Genomic DNA, 19862 nt, shown 5'->3' with positions numbered 1-19862 from the left:
TAGTCATTTCGTTCGATGGATAGAAGAACTCATTGTTGTGGCCTACGGCTATGCGTTCGTGTTCTGCGACAATAATTGACCCGTTCTGAATATGTGGAATAGCTATTATTTTGAATACTTCAAATTCAATCTTATTGATAATAACGCTGGTCATAGTAATTATCACGGATCCGTTAATTACGTGTGTATTGTATTTAACAGCTGATGGGTGATCTAGGACAGTGTATCCTGCTGGTAATGCTTGGGAAATATTTTTTCTCGTTTGGGTCAGTTCATCGAGTGACAAAGGAAACGTGCGAATTTTCCTATATCTATTCAATGTTCCGTCGATAACTTCCCGTGCCAATATCGTAGTTTCTAGCATCGTCGTTCGTAATTTTTGAACCTTGTCCGCGGAGTATAATTGCTTTAATTGAGTCATGTCCTTGTACAATTTGTAGTATCTCTCGTTCAACTGCTCTCCCATTTTGGACGCCTTGGTATTCATTTTTACCATTGACTCCGATACTTGATGAATCTTTTCGTCTTCGTGAATTCGCATTGCTTGTAGCTCGTTTTCCATGTCGTCGCTACCAAATATCAAATCCGCCAAAAAACCGAAGAATCCTTTGCTTCGTTTGGTTCTCGTTGTCTGCTTGATCTCATCAATCGCGTCATCGCATAAACGCTCAACAGATGTTGTAATTTGCTCTAGTAGAGAGTCTTCGATGACAAACTCGATGTCTTTCATTGCTGTCGTTAAGTTACTTCGTATGGAGTTAATTGATTTGATGTCTTCACTGGGAATCGTATTTGTTTGAATATTTGTTTGCCATATGCCTCTATGCAGTAAACACGTTCCTTGATGATCAAACATTAATCCGTCACTGTCGATGGGTTTTATTGATATAGCGTTGATTAGAGTGAACGACATTATGATCGTCATTATAATTTTCATTAGGTTCGAAAGGTTGAACTGGGATGTAGGAACGCCTTTTATTATAGCCTTGTTTCGTCTTCTTTTTTGCTTTGATTTTGTTGGATGATTTCCTTTACTTGAGATCGTTGCATTTCTTTCCTCGGATGAAGATATCAGCATCACGTTGTTGTGACTTCTCATAGGTTCTTTGACTGTTTCTTGAGAACGATCTTGAATTCGTGTTGGACGTCCGATATGAAATTCATTCGTCGAAAAGTGTGCAGCCATCATGTTTCTTAATTCTTCGTCTCGTTGAAGCAGTGCATTTCCATGGGAAGAGGCTGGAGTCTCGTATTTAATCTCAGATTTAACATTTCCAAAGATAAACCAGCCTATTTTACTTCTTACTGCTATTGGTTCATTGTCGCCTCTTCTTTTGGTTTCCATGGCGGTGAGTAAATGGCTGTGACTCAGCCCTATCAAAATCGTCGGTTTTGCTAGTTCATAGCTCTTGATCGGAAGGTCCCTTAGATATGGATATCTCAATGCCATCGCCTCGTAGTCCAATGTTTGAGTTGGAAGCTGTAAATTTCTAATGGTCCTTACTCCGTCGAGTCGGTAAGACTTTCTGGAAGACCCTTGAATTCGAACTTGGACTATTCTGCTGTTACTTTCGTTCCGAGACACGTCTTGTGTCCATTTCAGTTGTAGGGGTTCTTCTCTTCCGTGAAGGTCTAAAGAGTTTGCCATTTCCTCATCCAGCAATGTCAGGGAAGACCCTGTGTCCAGGAAGGCATATGTATCGACTGAATGCCTTCCGTTCTGAAGCGTTACCGGAATGACTTGATAGTACTTATTATTTGCTGGGGATTTGTGAATGTTACAATTGGCTTCAAGCGGGACTGTCGTGGACGTACCATGAGCGGTTGGTTCTGTTGGTTTTGAGTGTAGCATTCTGTGGTGGTGTTTGTTGCACCCATTCAAACCGCACCTTCTGGTACGTCTGCAATCTTTAACCATATGACCTGTACCAAGGCATCCGAAACATATTTTTCGTTGGACTGCCACTTGACATCTTTTCTGGATGTTCGAATTCTTAAATTCTGTGCAATCAAAAATTTTATGGTTATTCGAGCAAACCGGACATTTCATACGTGGCATCTCTTGATGGACGTTCGTTTGGTTTCTAGTTACTGTTGGTAGAGAAGAGGCCATATTCCTCATTATTCTGGCGTGAGGTTTCAGCCAGTTGCTCAATTCTTCTAGAGATGGAACATCACCATTCATCATCCTGTTGCGTGTCCACTCTATTTGCAAGTTGTAGGGAAGTCTCTTTATTAGGTCTTCTATTAACCGTGCATCTAGTAGGTAACCTCTTTGGTTTATAACTGTCATATTTGCCACCATATTTTCTAGGGCATCAGACATTTCGATTATTACCGATCTACTCTCTTTTTTAAGTTTTTGTAGATCGTGCAGTAGTTCCTCATATATGAATTTCGGGTTTCCGAAATTTTCCCCTAATCTCTCCATTATGCTCGGAACATTTTCTGAGTTTGTAAATAGTTGCTGCACGCTTTTAGCCGCGCGTCCTTCCAGCGCAGCCTCAAGTCTGGAGAGATTTGCATGATTGGAAAACGCACATTCTCTCGTGCTGACTTCGTAAATCCTCTTGAATTTCGGCCAATCCTTTGGTGACCCGCTGAATTTTGGCAAGGGAGTCAAAGCTTGCCTTTTCATTAGAATCATGAAGTCTCCATGCTGTGGAGCTGGTACCATTGCACTCCGCTCCCAGCCAATTGATGGACCGGGATTTATTGGTAGTGGAGTTTGAATCGTTGCTCGATCAAGTTGTTGCCCGGAAATGTTAATTAGGGGTTCAGTTGACTGCACTTGTGCCGGAGAGCATGGTAACTCCGTTTGTTGCTGTGTTGCTGTTGTCGTCGTACCCACGACTAAAGTGTTGAATGAAGCCTGCAATGTTGCTATTTCGCTTCTTAGATTTATCATGTTGTTGCGTTCGCTAACATGCATCTCTGTTAGTCGTGTGACTAGATTCGTTAGATCTTCTATCTGTTTTTGTTCCCTTGAATTATTTGTGGCGGCAGACGCTATAGGTGTCCGTGGAAGTGCATGTGCTCCTTGTTCGTTAATTCCTTCGGTGGGGTTACACAGCGAGCAAACCAAGTAGCCTTCTTCTGTTGTCGGTGTGTAACCTACACACGTGTTATGATAATTCTCGTCCTGGATGTGATATTTTGCCTTGATTTAAAGTGTGCAGTTCGAGAGTTCAGATGAGAGTGCTTTATTCATAGAATTTCTTAGGTTTTTATACATAATTTTATCTCTAGCTACTATTTGTTCTCCCTTTCTCGCTCATGTGCGAGATCCGGGGAGAACACGTGTTTTTCTATATTTCTACCCTTTGTTACTCATAGCGATAAGTTGCCTGCGCAGCCCATCGCAATGAACATATTTGCCTCCTTGTGAGGTCTTGTCTACCCCAGAAGGGCGTAGCATAAGAGAGAGAAAAAAGAAAACAATTAGTTATTCTAAGCCAGGCGGGCAAACGAGGGATGATTATTTACACGCTCGCAGGCGTGTTATCTTTTCCCTTTGTTTATTGCCCTAATGAGCTCCTAACGAGCTCTTACTCATATTTTTCCTACTCTGTGTCATTCCACCGGAATAAGCTCCGGTGCAATAAACAACCTACGCAGCATTTGTTTTGTTTATCTTTCCTTTGCTTTATGTTTCAGGCGGAAAGCCGGGGAATAATGTTGTTTCCTGACTATTCATGATAGAGCGTAGTCTAAACACCCGCTCTATCGTTCCGCGATGAATCGCGGTCTTAATGCATGACCTGTGCGGCGACACATTTAAACACTTTTTTTTTTCAATAACGATGTTGTCTTGTCGATGTCCTCATGAAAAATGATTGCGTTTCATGATGATGATGTTGAATTAAAGAGGCTTTAAACTTTTCAGTTCATTCGCCTCTAACAGATTGCGTTTCACCACCAGAATATCGCTTAAGTATGCTTTTTGTCTGTGATTGAATAGAAAGAAGGTGTGGTTTACGATGTCAATTTGGAAGGCAAAATAGAGGCGAATGAACTCTCTGAGTTTGAAGCTTTCAGCGACTGAGCAATAATCGATTGAGAATTATGTTTTTCGCGATGCGAAACATTTTCCGTTGCGCGCGCATCCAATATTGGAAACGAACATATCCTACTGATGGGGAAGAAAAATCTTTAGAAGCTTTCCTGCTAATTGCACTTGATTGAAAAATCACAAAACCAAATGTATTTGGTCGCAGCGTTATATGTTAGAAAACATTAAAATAAACTCTTTAGCATGAATGTATTTTTCAATTCCCAGGGGAACTGGCAGATTATTTTTCAGCAACAATAACATCTTCCCAGATACTCCTCGATACTCGAAGCCCACCAGTGGTTAATGCTAACTCGATAACCACCTGTTAATAGCACTTAATTGAAAAATATTTGGTCGCAGTTTTACATGGATAGAAAACATTAAAATAAACTCTTTCACATTAATGTATTTTTCAATTCCCAGGGAACTGGCAGATTGTTTTTCAGCAGCGATTAGATCTTTCCGGATTTTTTTCGATGCTGAATGGCATCCAAACGAGAAAAAAATTCCGCGCGTGTATGTGTGTGTGGCGGCTGCTTCGATGTCTTCCCGGAGAACCGTTTTTCGATGCTGATACTCTCTTGGTCACTATCTCTTCTCCTGATGGCTCGGCTTTTCTGCCCTCCCTCACAGTTCCAAACAAACTGCATGTCTTTCAGGTTAGGTCAGGCTAGGTAATGAATATCTCGATTCCTCGCCGTCCAGCTCGTTCAATTATGATGTTACCTTATCAATGTCCGCACGAAGAGTGAATGCGTTTCACCACCAGAATATCGCTTAAGTATGCTTTTTGTGCGTGATTGAATCGAGAGAAGGTGTGGTTTACGATAGTAATTTGGAAGACAAACAAGAGGGGAATGAACTCTCTGAGTTTGAAACATTCGGCGACTGAGCAATAATCGATTGAAAATTATATAATTTTCGCGATGCGAAACATTTTCCGTTGCGCGCGCATACAATATTGGATACGAAAATTTTCTACTGATGGGGAAGAATAATTTTCAGAAGCTTCCATGTTAATTGCGATCGATTGAAAAATCACAAAACCAAATGTATTTGGTTGCAGTGTTATATGGATAGAAAACATTAGAATAAACTCTTTCGCATCAATGTATTTCTCATTTCTCATTTCATGTATTCCCAGGGGAATTGGCAAGGTATTTTTCAGTAACGATTAGTTTGTTCCAGATTTTCCTCGATACTCGAAGCCCATCAGTGGTTAATGCTAACTCGATAACCACCTGTTTATAGCACTTGATTGAAAAATATTTGGTCGCAGTGTTACATGGATAGAAAACATTAAAATAAACTCTTTCAAATGAATGTATTTTCCAATTCCCAGGGGAACTGGCAGATTATTTTTCAGCAACGAATAGTTGTTTCCACATTATCCTCGATACTCTAACCCCACCAATGGTTAATGCTAACTCGATAACCACCTGTTAATAGCACATAATTGAAGAATATTTGGTCGCAGTGTTACATGGATAGAAAACATTAAAATGAACTCTTTTGCATGAATGTATTTTTCAGTTCCCAGAGGAACTGGCAGATTATTTTTCAGCAACGATTGAATCTTTCCGGAATTTTCTCGATGCTGAATGGCATCCAAACGAAGAGTTCCGCGCGTGTATGTGTGTGTGTGTGTGTGTGGCGGCTGCTCCGAACTCTTCCCGGGGAACCGTTTGTGGCATCACTCTCCTCCTGATGGATTTCCTTCTGGCCTAAGGGGCACAAACAGGCTCTTGGTGGCACCGTTCATCCGCGCTTTCATGATAAACGAAGAGCTTTACCACACAGCGACAACATGCTCCAATCGCTGTTCAATTATAACTGAGTGGATTTCCGAGCGGCGCTCGCTTATATACCGATTGGTGATTTCAATAGCCTGTTTTGAAAGCAATTTTAAGGCTATTGAAACAAATTTTTGGATCAAAAAGTAACAAGTATATAAAGCGTAGACATTTTATATTTCGAATGAAGTGTTCATCATACCATTTCGCTCAGTTGTTTAGGAGCTATTAACGCTCAAAATCTCGGTATCCGGCGTAACGCTTTCGTTTTCGAAACTTTGATTTTACACCCCGGTATAGAAATGAAAGACGTAGTCCTACGTCAAAAAGTATTTCTAATTTATAATCTTTTTTATAGTAAATAATCTCTTTTAATATGTTTGTCATGTTATACTGTCATGTACATGAAATTTTATGAATTTTCTTATAATTTCCAGCAATTTTTTTGATTAATTGAAGTTTGTATTAAGATAAAAGCGATTTTTTAGTTTCGCTACGTTTTGTATTAACCCACATGTCTTCAAATGTTTCGTAACGTAACTCCTAAACGTAACTCTTTACCATAACGATGTATTTGGAAAAGTTGTTGGGAATTATAAGCGAATTCATAAAATCTCATGAACATGATGGTATAACACGACAAACATATTTAAAGGACCTATTTACTATTCAAAAGACAATAAATTACAAATATTTTTTTAAATATCTCGAGAATGGCTACATTTAGAAGGAGATTGATAATAACCTTTTTTGTTTCAAATAACATCAGGATTCATAATTTGTGATTAAAAATGACTGCTAACATACAAAAACTCGAAGTTTCAAAAATTCCTAAAAATTCGATGTTCCACAAAGTTCGTCAAAAATAGTTTAGCCATCTTGGGCCCATTTTTTAAATTTCTACACGACTTCTATTTTATATGAAAAAAAAAATGAAAAAATATAAAAAAATACATATTTTTTGATATCGCAAATTAAAATTTTATTTTGTAAATAAAAAAAGAGTACTCTATAACCATTACATACTCTATAACCATTTCTAACACACTATTTCGGTACGACTCATATTTTTTGAGATATAAATTATCAAAGATTTCTCTTACTCAAATCGATACACCCTTTTCAAAAGTTACGCTTGAGTCAAAAAATGAACCATGATGATGTATTTGAAAAAGTTGTTGGAAATTATAAGCAAATTCATAAAATTTCATGAACATGACGGTATAACACGACAAACATATTAAAAGGGATTATTTACTATAAAAAAGACAATAAATTAGAAATATTTTTTTAAATACTTCGAGAATGGCTACATTTAGAAGGAGATTGATAATAACCTTTTTTGTTTTAAATCACATCAGGATTCATAATTTGTGGCTGAAAATGATTGTTAACATACAAAAATTCGAAGTTTCGAAAATTCCTAAAAATTCTAAGATCCACAAGGTTCGTCAAAAATAGTTTTACCATCTTGGGCCCATTTTTAAAATTTTCTGCATGACTTCTATTTTGTATGAAAAAATAAAAAAAATTAAAAATATGTATTTTGGATATTGCAAATTGAATTTTTATTTTGTAAATAAAAAAAAAGAGTATTATTTTTTTTCTCAGTGTACATTTTTTGCATATTCAACCATCAATACTCTATAATTCTTTCTAAAACACTATTTCGGTACGACTCATTGTTTTTGAGATATAAATTATCAAAGATTTCTCTTACTAAAATCGATACGCCCTTTTCAAAAGTTACGCTTGAGTCAAAAAATTCCCAATTGCTGTGAAAAACTCATATTTCCTCCAATCCAAACGGAATACACACTTTCATTGGAATCAAAAATACAAGTTTTCAAAATCTGCATTTTTAGGACGATTTCATTTGGAGTTTCTGTTATCGAACATTCTGCTTTGAGTGTTTAGATGACTTTCAAAGTGCTCGCGGGGAAAAGTGACATCAGACAACTTACGATACATTCATTTCTAACTATGAAATCAAGCTCAAATCTCAATTATGGAAGAATTATACTTATGACAGACATACAGCTGTACTACCGTTGTATGGTAACACGGGGTGATTTGGTCATATGGGGTGATTTGGACCACCCCTTTATCTCAAAAGTTACGGCTCAACTTGGATTTTCTATAATGTCATTTCCTTCTATTATTGAACCGTATGTACCTAAAGTAAAAAAACTTTGGTAAAACTTCACAAGTAGAGGGAAACGGTAGCATAAACACAGCAAGTACTTTGAGCGTCAAAAAATGTGAGTTTTCCGATCGTGGTTTTAAGGTTTTTCCCGCTGATTAAACAAACTTTTCGTGTATTGTGCAGTAAAGTTCTGTTCGCCTACAGAAGAGGAACAATTTGATGTAGCGAAACTGTAAGTTTGATAACAATAAATGAAATTAACTGCATTTTAATTTTTGCGTGTTGTGTGGGGTGACATGGACACGTTTCTGTGGGGTGAATTGGTCCTACAGGTTTGAGACTTTTCTTTGGTCTAATTGATTCCAGATCCCCCTAAATTACAAGAAGAGGATGGACATACAACGTTGGAAGAAGGAGGAGCTTGAAAGAGCAGCGCAGGCCATCGAGAACGGATTTTCTTTGACCAAGCATCAAAAGTGTTTGAAAATGCTCGACCAACAGTGAAAAGATTCAGGCAGAATTCGAGATGGTGTCAATCCAACATTTCTGGTCTGGAATCTAGCCAAGACACCTGGTATCGATCCCAAAACATTGTTACTGATTGTAACATTATCCCAAAATACTTTACATAAACATAAGTATGTTTTTTTCGATGAAACACACACTGGACCTAATCACCCCACAGACGGTCCAAATCACCCCGCATCAAATTTTAATGTCCAAAAATCATCTCTTTTATTTTATGATATATTTGGTAGATTGAAGCTTCATATAATGATTAAACATTATTTATTGAGAGAAAACAAGTGTAGCTCAGTATACAATGTGACATTTTTTATTTAGACCGTATTGGTTTGGAAATATTAGGCGATTTGCTTAGGCGGTCCAAATTCCCCCCTTTTCCCCTACTTCGAAAATTGTATGTCTGTCACCATGTACAGCGCTAGAACCATGCAAGCAACTCGGTACAATCGTTGTACCTGTACCGACCTATTTTACCGCTGTACATGGCTACAGTTGTACTGTGCGCAGCGCCATAGACGGTTAGTGGTGGGTAGCATGAACAAGCAGAATCAAATCACTTGATAAACGTTCTTTTCTTTGCCTTTTCTTAAGTTAATAACTCAGATTGGAAACTTGTTTGTTGTGTTTGATAGTTTAGACACTAAATAAAAACCTTTTTCATTGAAATATGTGGTGGAAATTGGAAAAATATCTGATTGTCAGTTTGACATACGGTACAATGTACAACCAAAGTATGTCTGTCATGGTACGAGGGTACCTGTACAACGCTGTACACGTACAACGCAAGTACAGCTGTATGTCTGTCCCTGGTATTATTCAACATTTCTTGCGACCTATTTTTTGCCTTAAATTGACCCAAATTAAAAAGTGAGAGTTTCAATCGGGCAGTCGTCGAGTGCGGACGTGTGTTTTTGTTGTTCCGCGTATTTCGTTTACGATTGCTGATTGACGATGGCACGGTGAAGTGAAATATTGGGGGAAGCAATTTTGATGTTGCGTTTGTGGTAGTGAAAACTCGTAGTTTTTGTTGCTCTCTAAATTGTCGCGTGATCGATTTAGCGTTATAGTGCTCTCCCTCCGACACGTGTAAACATTGGCATGACGAACAGTTTGTTTGCCTTCGTCTAATACATCGAGTGCGAGGTTATCGTAGTGAGTGTATCACAACCGGAAGCCATCGAACATGGATGGATTGAGCATGCAGTGGCGTCAGCTAAGTTTTCTTTTTCCATACACACATACAGCTTAATTTACTTTACAGTCTAAATTGTAGACCATCTAAAGAGTTTAAACCCGCTTCTCTCTTCACAGCAAACGATTGCAATTGTTCCGGTGTACTTGTCTCTCGTGTTCTCATTATTATTTTGCTTCTTTCTTTTCTGGAGACAGTTGCAGTAATGGAATGGAAATGTGAAAAACTTATAGAGTCATAAATTCAGGAATTCTTAGATCCACAGATGCATAAATTCATAAATTTTAAAATCCATATCATTTTTATTATACTCATAAATTCTTCAATTCTTTTTTTTTATTTTTTAAAATCATTAGTTTTTTAATCTTTCAATTCATTAATTCATAACTCTCTTTCAATCCATCCCACCGTCGCAATCGAAGTTCTATAAAGAATACACTCGATGGTTTACGGAATTATTCGCAGGTCCGATTGATTTCTGATTGCTCTCGGTGACCTTCTCAGGTTTCTTAAAGATCTCCGTTACTACGAATGGGGTTGAATGAAGACTATGCGTGTGGAATAACGGATTATAGTAATAGGTTGTTTTTAAACATGTTTTATGGTTAGTTTCTCAGATTTCCCCCAGTGAATTCTCCACCGTCGTAGTTGGATTGCGATAAAAAAGTGCGATGGGTACGATGCGAAAAGAATCGTCAGAATATTATTTTGATCAAAAAGTTCCCGGAATTTTTTTCAGAAAATGAAACATACAAGACTATACAACAATTTCCCTTTCAAGGGGGGCAACCCCTTCAAAGTACTCCCCATCGACTGCAACACACTTATGCCAGCGCTCCAATCCTCGAGAATTATATTCAATTTGCGGTATGGCCATCAGCGCCATCTTCGATTTTATCTCATCTCGGGTGCTGAAACCTAGTTTCTTGAGTCATTCGAAAGGAAACGTCGAAAGGAAAACGTCGCAGGGAGCCAAATCAGGTGAATTCGGAGGTTGCGGATGTTTTTAGTCAAATATTCACGAATAATGATTGATTTTGCAAATTTTGAAAATTGTACAGGTATACACAATAGCAGATGTACTCAATACAGCGTAACTTTTAGAAGTGTAAGTGTATTAAAGTGTATCCCACTACAAATTTCATAGAATGTCAATGACAGATGAGCCAACCTACAAAATAGAAGAAAAATAAAAACGGGTGACTAAAAGCGCCACACGGTATTGATTACGTGAACTTTTTTGATCAAGATGGTATATAGGAGTTCAATTAATTTTATAGGTTTTCATTCTCAGGATACCTAAAAATAATTTCTGCCGCGTGTGACATATCAGAGTCTCAGATTTTCGTTTCGTAGAGTGGTCGATAGTTAGCGTTGATATAATCACATCACTTACCGCAGTGAATCTTGATTCTTACCTCGGCCCACTAACAACTATCCGCTCCATGATAAACGCTAGGGAACTACGCTATAAAGGCGACCCTTCTGGCCTTCGGGCGACGAATATCATACTAACATTCCTTTCCTTCCCCTGGTGACTGTAAGGACGTGGCCGGCGTCGTTATTGACCATTTAAAGATCGAATCACCGAAAATTGCACAACGAGAATGATTTGCTAGTCCCAAGCGTCATTCTGTGTGTTTTTTGTGCAATTTGGTTGGTTCAGGTCAATCACGGAGAGCAACTACGAATTGTACAGTCTACCCAAGCTCAAGCTAAATTGACCCAAATTAAAAAGTACGCTGCTTAGAACGATTTAATTGCATTCATTTGAAAGATGCAAAAATTTTGCGGTAAACAGCTTCATTTTGTTGATAGAAACAAACAAGTTTAGCATATATTTTTAGCCGAAAATTAATAAAAATCATTAAAAAACGATTTTTTTATAGTTTTTTTCCACCTCTAAAAGGTACTTAAATCCATCAAATTAAATGTTTTACAACTGCATTCTGCACGAAATTTTCGGGAAAATAAATATTAGTTTGACGACTAGTGTTGCATGGATCATTTTACGCAAATGTAAATATTAATTCCTAGAAATCGACTAAATTCCAATACTCCGAAAAATTGCAACTTTTTGAAAAAAGAAATACAAAAAATTCATTTCACACGAATAACTATACAGACATTATTATCCTAAGACCAACTGTTCTCGAGATAGAACAAAATCTATATTAAATCATATTTGATTAAAAAAAACCGTATGCGTAATAGCATGAAAACTCAACCATAATGAAATCGTTCAATTTTTATAGATTTGGGCTATGAACGTTGACGCATAACCCCTATCTGTAAAAGTCATAGGATCATAGGAAATAGCTCGGTCGTTCACAGTTTACGTGAGTTATTTTCAGAATATGTATTTCAATGAAGAAGAATGATATTAGTAAAACTATATGAAGCACTCTCAGGCAGCTCAATCCGTTTATTGATAAATACGGAATACTCAGGTTTGGCGGAATGTTTTAAAAGTCTTGAATATGGAACAGTTTTTATTTAGTTTAGAATGTATCGGTGATTATATTTATACAAGTATTTATTATTCGTGTCCACATGAATAAAGTCTATACCCCCTCCCCCCTCTACGTGGACAAGCGTGGACATTTTCATAAGCTTAGCATTGCGCTGCTTTTCTTACGATGTTTTGCAATAACTGCTATTGACGAATTTACGTTGGATTTACAACCAGATGGTGCAGCGAGTAAAATGAGGATGTTTTGTTTTGACGTAGGACTACGTCTAACCGGAAGATATAGGGGGTGAAATGGAAATCTAGGCACTGAACAAGTAGGAAAAAATGCAAGATTTGGAACGCTTATAACTCGAGCATTTCTCAATAGATCGCAAAGGTTTTTGTATCAATTGATAGGAAATATATCTACGCATCTATCATAACGAATAACATTTAATTTTTCTTGAGATAAATAATTGAATAATTGTGAAATATCAAGCATTGTCAAAATGCACTATGTGCCCATTTTTGATTGGTCCATTTTGTGCTCCTCAAATCGTACCGACCAAAACGGGCAACCAGAGCAGCAGCGAAATAGAATGAAGCACGATTGGAAAGGAAAAAGAAAAAGACGGGTGGGTAATGTCGGGGACATAACCGGAGTGACGTAGGACTATACAAAGGGGACAGCTTTTGTTAAATATATATTTTAAATATATTGTTTTATTTTCTTCTCCTACGTGAATACCTACCTATCTACCTGAAAAATGGATTAGTTTACTGTTTACTATTTATGAACATGTTGATGGTTCTGAAAAGAACCTTTGGTGTTGTGTTTTTGTTATCACTCGATATTCCCATCTTGTTCGGTTAAACCTTCCTGTTTAGCTATTGCGTTTGCCACTCGCCACAGCTTTCACAGTTGGAAAATTTCTTCCCATCCAGCTTGTGACATGTTGTTCAGTAAATTACATTTAATGCGACGTGCCGGAGAAACACTTTGCCACTCACTGAAACTAATTGTTGCCTTGATGAGCGCCGAACCGAAGCTGCTCTGTTCTTGATGCGTGTTTTCTGATTGTCGTGAGCAGCTTTGCAAGTCAACTCGAGCACTCCGACGGCCGAAACTCTATAATCGCTGTTAGGTATACTGGTGCTCCGGCACCAATCCGTTCGGCCTAGTTACCCTTGCGGAGCAATCAGTGAATGCGACCAACAGGGAACTGGAGACCTGCACGGCTCGAGTGAGACTTTGCCTTTCCCTTAACTTGTCCTCCTTTGTTACGTCCACGATGCCGATGAAATATCAACACATCAACAAACCAACCCAAGCAGCCATGTCTGGACATGGTAAAGTAGGAAAAGTGAAGGGAAAGGCAAAATCCCGCTCGAATCGTGTTGATCTGGAGTTCCCCGCAAGGGTAGCTAGGCCGAGCGCGTTAGTACCAGTGCACCAGTGCACCTAGCCGGCGTTATATAGTTTCGGCCGCCTAGTGATCGAGCTGGCTGGTAAAGCAGCTCGCGACGATAAGAAAAACCGCATTCAAAACAGAACACATCAAGACAACAACAGGCAGTTGCAGCGAGTGGCGAGTGGCAAACGCAATCGTAAAACGGCATCAGGTAGCAGAAGAAAAAAGTTTGTTCTTTATACAAACTGCTTTGGTGACAAATCCAGAACAAGGCGGCATCGAGGGCGTTCGAAATGGTTTTTTTCAAAACCAAGATTACTAAGTTTTCTAAATTGGAACCATTCCATAAAACAAGACGCTTTTCAGGGCCATTAAACCTTCCAAAAAAGAGTTTAGGAAATACAGTTCAATGCTTTCTAAAACAATATCCAAAATAATAATAAAACACAAATTGATTTTTTCATAATTTGTTGGCCAGGATATGATGAGTATGTGAATTTGGCAGTTGTTCTGAGCTTATTGATTTTCACCAATTCTTAAATTGCTTCTAGATTGAAAGTACAGTAATTTACACTCATCTCGACATTTATCCAATTGGACGGACCTATAATGCGACATATTTAGTTGGACATTGTTGTAAACATAGAGTCCAAATTATGACCCCACATTGAAAGTCGACACTGTACCACTGTCATCGCAAATGTTCAATTACAGGTTAAAATCGCCTCCAATGCGACACTGAGTGGCGCTTCGACACGTCGCATTGAATGTAATTTACTGTACAACATGTCACAAAGCTGGATGGGAAGAAATTTTCCAACTGTGAAAGCTGTGACGAGTGGCAACAAATCGCTTAAACAGGAAGGTTTAGCCGAACAAGATGGGGATATCGAGTGATAACAAAACAATAAACTCTTTAGATTGAAGATAATTTTGTGATCCTGAAAAGGACCCTTTTTAGCCTGCATGTGAATCCAACGAGCGAACAAATCGTAATGAATGTATTTTTTTGCCATCGCTCCCTTTTAACGCTCATTCGTTCGTCTCGTTGGACTCGCCCCTCTGGCTGAGTCTGCCGATTTGTCTCTATCCTGTGAGTGTGTACCGCTAGAGTATAAAACACGCGGACATTATCTTATTTTCTTTCAAACCGTAAACCCGTGTGGTTGTACGGCATCGGCATCGTGGACGTAACAAAGGAGGACAAGTTAAGGGAAAGGCAAAGTCTCACTCGAACCGTGCAGGTCTCCAGTTCCCTGTTGGTCGCATTCACTGATTGCTCCGCAAGGGTAACTAGGCCGAACGGATTGGTGCCGGAGCACCAGTATACCTAACAGCGATTATAGAGTTTCGGCCGTCGGAGTGCTCGAGTTGGCTTGCAAAGCTGCTCACGACAATCAGAAAACCCGCATCAAGAACAGAGCAGCTTCGGTTCGGCGCTCATCAAGGCAAAGCTCAGTGAGTGGCAAAGTGTTTCTCCGGCACGTCGCATTAAATGTAATTTACTGAACAATATGTCACCAGCTGGATGGGAAGAAATTTTCCAACTGTGAAAGCTGTGGCGAGTGGCAAACGCAATAGCTAAACAGGAAGGTTTAACCGAACAAGATGGGAATATCGAGTGATAACAAAAACACAACACCAAAGGTTCTTTTCAGAACCATCAACATATGCATAAAGAGTAAACAGTAAACTAACCTATTTTTCAGGTAGATAGGTAGGTATTCACGTAGGAGAAGAAAATAAAACAATATATTTAAAATATATATTTAACAAAAGCTGTCCCCTTTGTATAGTCCTACGTCACTCCGGTTATGTCCCCGACATTACCCACCCGTCTTTTTTTGGTATGAAATTCGTTCAAATTTTCTAGCAAAATCAGAATTTATCTTCAAATTTCCCGGTTTCATGTATTCTTTCCACGCAGAAAAGGTTAGAAAATCATAATTTTACAATGTGCTATGTATATTACGAGGCTCCCTTAGCCGAGTGGTTAGCGTCATTACTAACATGCCGGAGGTTCGGGTTCGATTCCCGTTCTGGTCGGGGCAATTTTTCGTCAAAGAAATTTCCTCCGACTTGCACTGTGATCACGCGTATTCTAGAGCTTGCCACTCAGAATGCATTCAAGGCGTGTTATTTGGCATAGAAATCTCAACTAAGTACTAATAAAAATGACGCAAGTAAATACTACGTTGAGACGGCGAAGTTCATCTAGGAACGTTAGTGCCATTGAAGAAGAAGAAGATATTACGAGGAATGGCTTGTTATAACTATTGTATCTTTAATTTTTTTCAACTAAGTAAATGATGTGTTTTGTGCTACAAATACTGCAAATCCTTCTCGTATCGGCCCCTACATAATCAATGATATCAGCCAATTTGATATGATATCGATTTCATCGCAATTATCCATAGTATCAATAACCGGTATGCATTGTCAAACTTAAAATTTTCGAAGATTGTCTATGACTTTGGTCAAATCGCGTGTTGAAACCATCGTAAATATACAAAACTCCAACTTTCTTACCATATACTGACGACATTCAATGGCTGAAATGAATCGAAATTGAAATAAAATGAATAATCACCACCGAATCTGGCTTTTCAGTGCGTAAAATAATCAAACACCCTAACTTCTGTGGTTCTGAGCTCTAATGTAGATGTCGCATGAGCTGATTCAGTTTTGCGTAAATTCGTCAATAGCGAAACTGTACCGAAACGCGAACGGCTATCCTAAAATTATCGAGCACAATATGATATAATATGAAAAATATTTTTATCAGCGACACAAATCTTTGTTTACTGTTTAACAAGACTGTTTGAATCATTTCGCTTTCAACTGTGTTTTCCTGGTGAGGTAGATTTGCATATCCGTCACAAACGCAACAAGAACTTACAGATACATTTGGAGTAGCTCAGCAAACCATATTCGATCGTTCAAAAGCAATGGGAATGATCCAAAAGATAGGACATTGGGTACCGTATGCCGCACGGAATGTTCACGACCAGAAGGTATTTGGTAGGATCAGCTGGGTGTGGTGTACTATGGGCTGCTAAAACCGAATGAAACCATTACGGGGGACCTCCACCGACGACAATTGATGCGTTTGAGCCGTGTACTGAAGGAAAAACGGCCACAATACGAGCATAGACACGATAAAGTTATTTTGCAGCTCGACAATGTTCGGCCGCATGTCGCGAAACCTGTCAAAACATACTTGGAAACGCTGAAATGGGAGGTCCCATCCCACCCGCCGTATTCTCCAGACATTGCTCCGTCCGATTACTACCTTTTTTCGATCGATGCAACATGGCCTGGTTGACCAGCACTTCTCCAGTTTTGATGGAGTCAAAAATTGGATTGATTCGTAGTTAACCGACAAACCGGCCGATTATTTCCGCAAAGGGATCCGTGAATTGCCAGAAAGAATGGAAATGTTCAGAAAACACTCGCCTGTATGTGAATTGCGATGAACTAGATTTACTATTCAAAAAGCTTCGGCTGAGGGAGAAAATTTGATTGTCCGGGTTTTATTCACGCGCTGCCCGGGTCAATTCGAAAATTCGTGTTAAAGTATTGGGTGTATTTGATTTCCAAGATGACATCATTCTGCGGTTGAAACTATTTAAAGCTTTTGAATTGATTATTTAACCGTTGGAATACGGGGCCTTGTTGTATGCGAAAAGTGCGGGGAGCGCGATAGCGTTCTTCTTGTTCTATGTTATTATTTTTCACTTAGCACCTCTTAACATAGGATTTCGTATTTCGGGGACATTTTTTAAAGATGATTCCACGTGCTTTGTGCAGCAAACCATAATTTTGAATGAAATTGAAAAATTTTATTTTTCATTATTTAAAAAAATATATTTTATTTATTGATAAGGGAGTTTATGTTAGTAAATTTTATAAACCTCACTTTTTTATTGTTTTTTTCCTATTAATACAACTTTTGTGACCTAATCAGTTATCTAAGCTCCTTAGTATTTTTTAAATATACCCAAACACATCCGCATTTTTGGCATATGCTAACAAAATTTGCTCCGCACTCAAACGGTTCATGTTGAATAAATTCTCAATTCATCGTTGTTTAATGAAATTACTGCACACCGTTGCGTATCTCGAATTACCAAAAAAATCTAGTGAAATACAGTTTAAAAGGCTCTTTCTATTCAACATGGGTTCATTTTTTTAAACAAAAAATATATGCGTATAAAAAACTGTATTATCTTATGAAATGTTAACAACATTTTCAAGATTTATGCATACACTCTTAGTACTTCAAAGTAGGGCCACTGACAACGTTTCTTTATTTCTACATCGTTTCTTCATCTTGTTTTCCAAGTTTTGTTGAAACTGAGTAAGGCATAATAGTTATAAAAATTTCATCATTGAAGGATCATTTCTACAGTCATAAAATGGTCTGCAAACTGCAAATTCGGTGGTTACTATTTCAAGTTTGCCTTTTATTTTTCAAGGGTCGTTTTTTTGGTTCTCAAATGAACAGTACAACAAACTTTAACTAATACGAATAATTTAACAGTGTTTCAGTGTCAGTATACAATGTGGCGTGGATAATATCTATGTTAACTTGTTGAGTTAATGCATTCTCGCATCGTTTGTCGCTTCTAATGTTTCGTGGAAGTACGCATATCTCAATGATGTAATCAATTTGCTATCGTCGAAAAATTCCCTATATCTATACACATAATAATTTTTTTCGTAGAAAACGATCGATGACGGCTGTAACGAACAAAATGATTCATATGACGTAAAACGAGAAAAAAATTTCTGACAGAACTAACCTCGCTTAGTGAAACGCAGAAAAATGAAATCATGAACACTCATTTATTGAGTTTTTGTTCGATGCATATGAATCATGTTAAAACGTTTTGGGGGAGTACTAGTTTTCTGAAAGGTAACGTTGTACAAAATACGACTGAAACTCTAAGACTAAAATTCAGAGGCATAACATCCGTTAAGTGTTTTTTCCTATAACAGCAATCATTTTTTCAATTCCTTCTATGTCGCATGTTGATGAGAAGTCATACGCTTTTGCGATATACGGCAGCAACAACGATGTTTCGCTTTTTAGTTTTTGATTGCTTCGGGGTAGTGTTTTTAGCCTTATTGTTCTTTGGGGTCGCCTTTTTAGCCTTTCCTGACTGAACTGGTTGCACATTGCGAGAGTTTGCAATCTGTTGTTGCTGCATTGGTTCTCTTTCATTCCGGATCATCGGTTTATGCCGTTGCGCTAGTTCTACCCGTGATATGTTCGCAGACTTTTCTCCTTCATACCTGGTTATGAGGACATTGCCAGGGTGAATTGCCTTAACACAGGTTGCAGAATTTCTTGGAGCCATCTTTCCTCCGTTGATTTTGGATCGGTTTTGAGCATTAATCGGAACCGTCGATGGTTTACTGGGGTTACCAACTGGCTGCTCGTTTTCACAATCTTTCCGAATCATCGATTCATAGCGCTGCGAAGCAACGTCCACTAGAGCCTGGAACTTCGATGTTTGGTTTGCGTTATCCATATTTCTTGGGTGAGTCGATAAAGAACCAGCAACTTGCTGTTGCTCTACTGGTACTCGTTCATTTCGGGCCATCTGCGATCTTTTTCTAGAGTTTCTGCCAGACTTGCTTATTATAGTATCGGGAGGCAACATTGCATATAGAATTTTTTCCTGTCCCCCATTGATTTCGCGTAGATTTTCCTCAACATCACTTGAAATCGTTCCTTTTGTGACACCGATGTTTCTTGACAGAGTCAACGAAGAACTCCCGAATTGTTGTTGCTGGCCGTGTTCGTACCCATTCTGAATAATATCCGAAAGGACGTTTCCTTTTCTCTCGGTTTGCATCATCTCCTCACAGCGCTGTGAAGCCACGTCCACTAGCGCTTGAAACATTGTACCCATAGTTGCTTCCAAAGATTTGTTACGCAGCCACCGAATAAGATACACACACACAATAATTAGCGTCAGAAATCAGTTACAAACTTATTTGTACAGAACACACACAAAGTACACTACTCATTCGATGGACTCGACGGGTCTGGTCTGGTACATTCGTGAAAATTTTGTGATCACACAAAAGAGACAAACGACGAGAATGATATCTTGATAAAAATTTCGTCCTTAAGTACAAGACGAAGCCACAATCCGATCATTCGTCGGATAGAAAACAATACGATACAATACAATGAACAATTGGATCATTTCGAGCTGATATACAGTGTATCAACAAATCGTGTGTACAGTAGTTGCTCTGATATGAACAAATTGA

Source organism: Toxorhynchites rutilus, chromosome 2, assembly GCF_029784135.1.
Source record: "Toxorhynchites rutilus septentrionalis strain SRP chromosome 2, ASM2978413v1, whole genome shotgun sequence".
Classification (NCBI taxonomy): domain Eukaryota; kingdom Metazoa; phylum Arthropoda; class Insecta; order Diptera; family Culicidae; genus Toxorhynchites; species Toxorhynchites rutilus.
Note: the sequence above shows the minus strand (reverse complement) of the source record.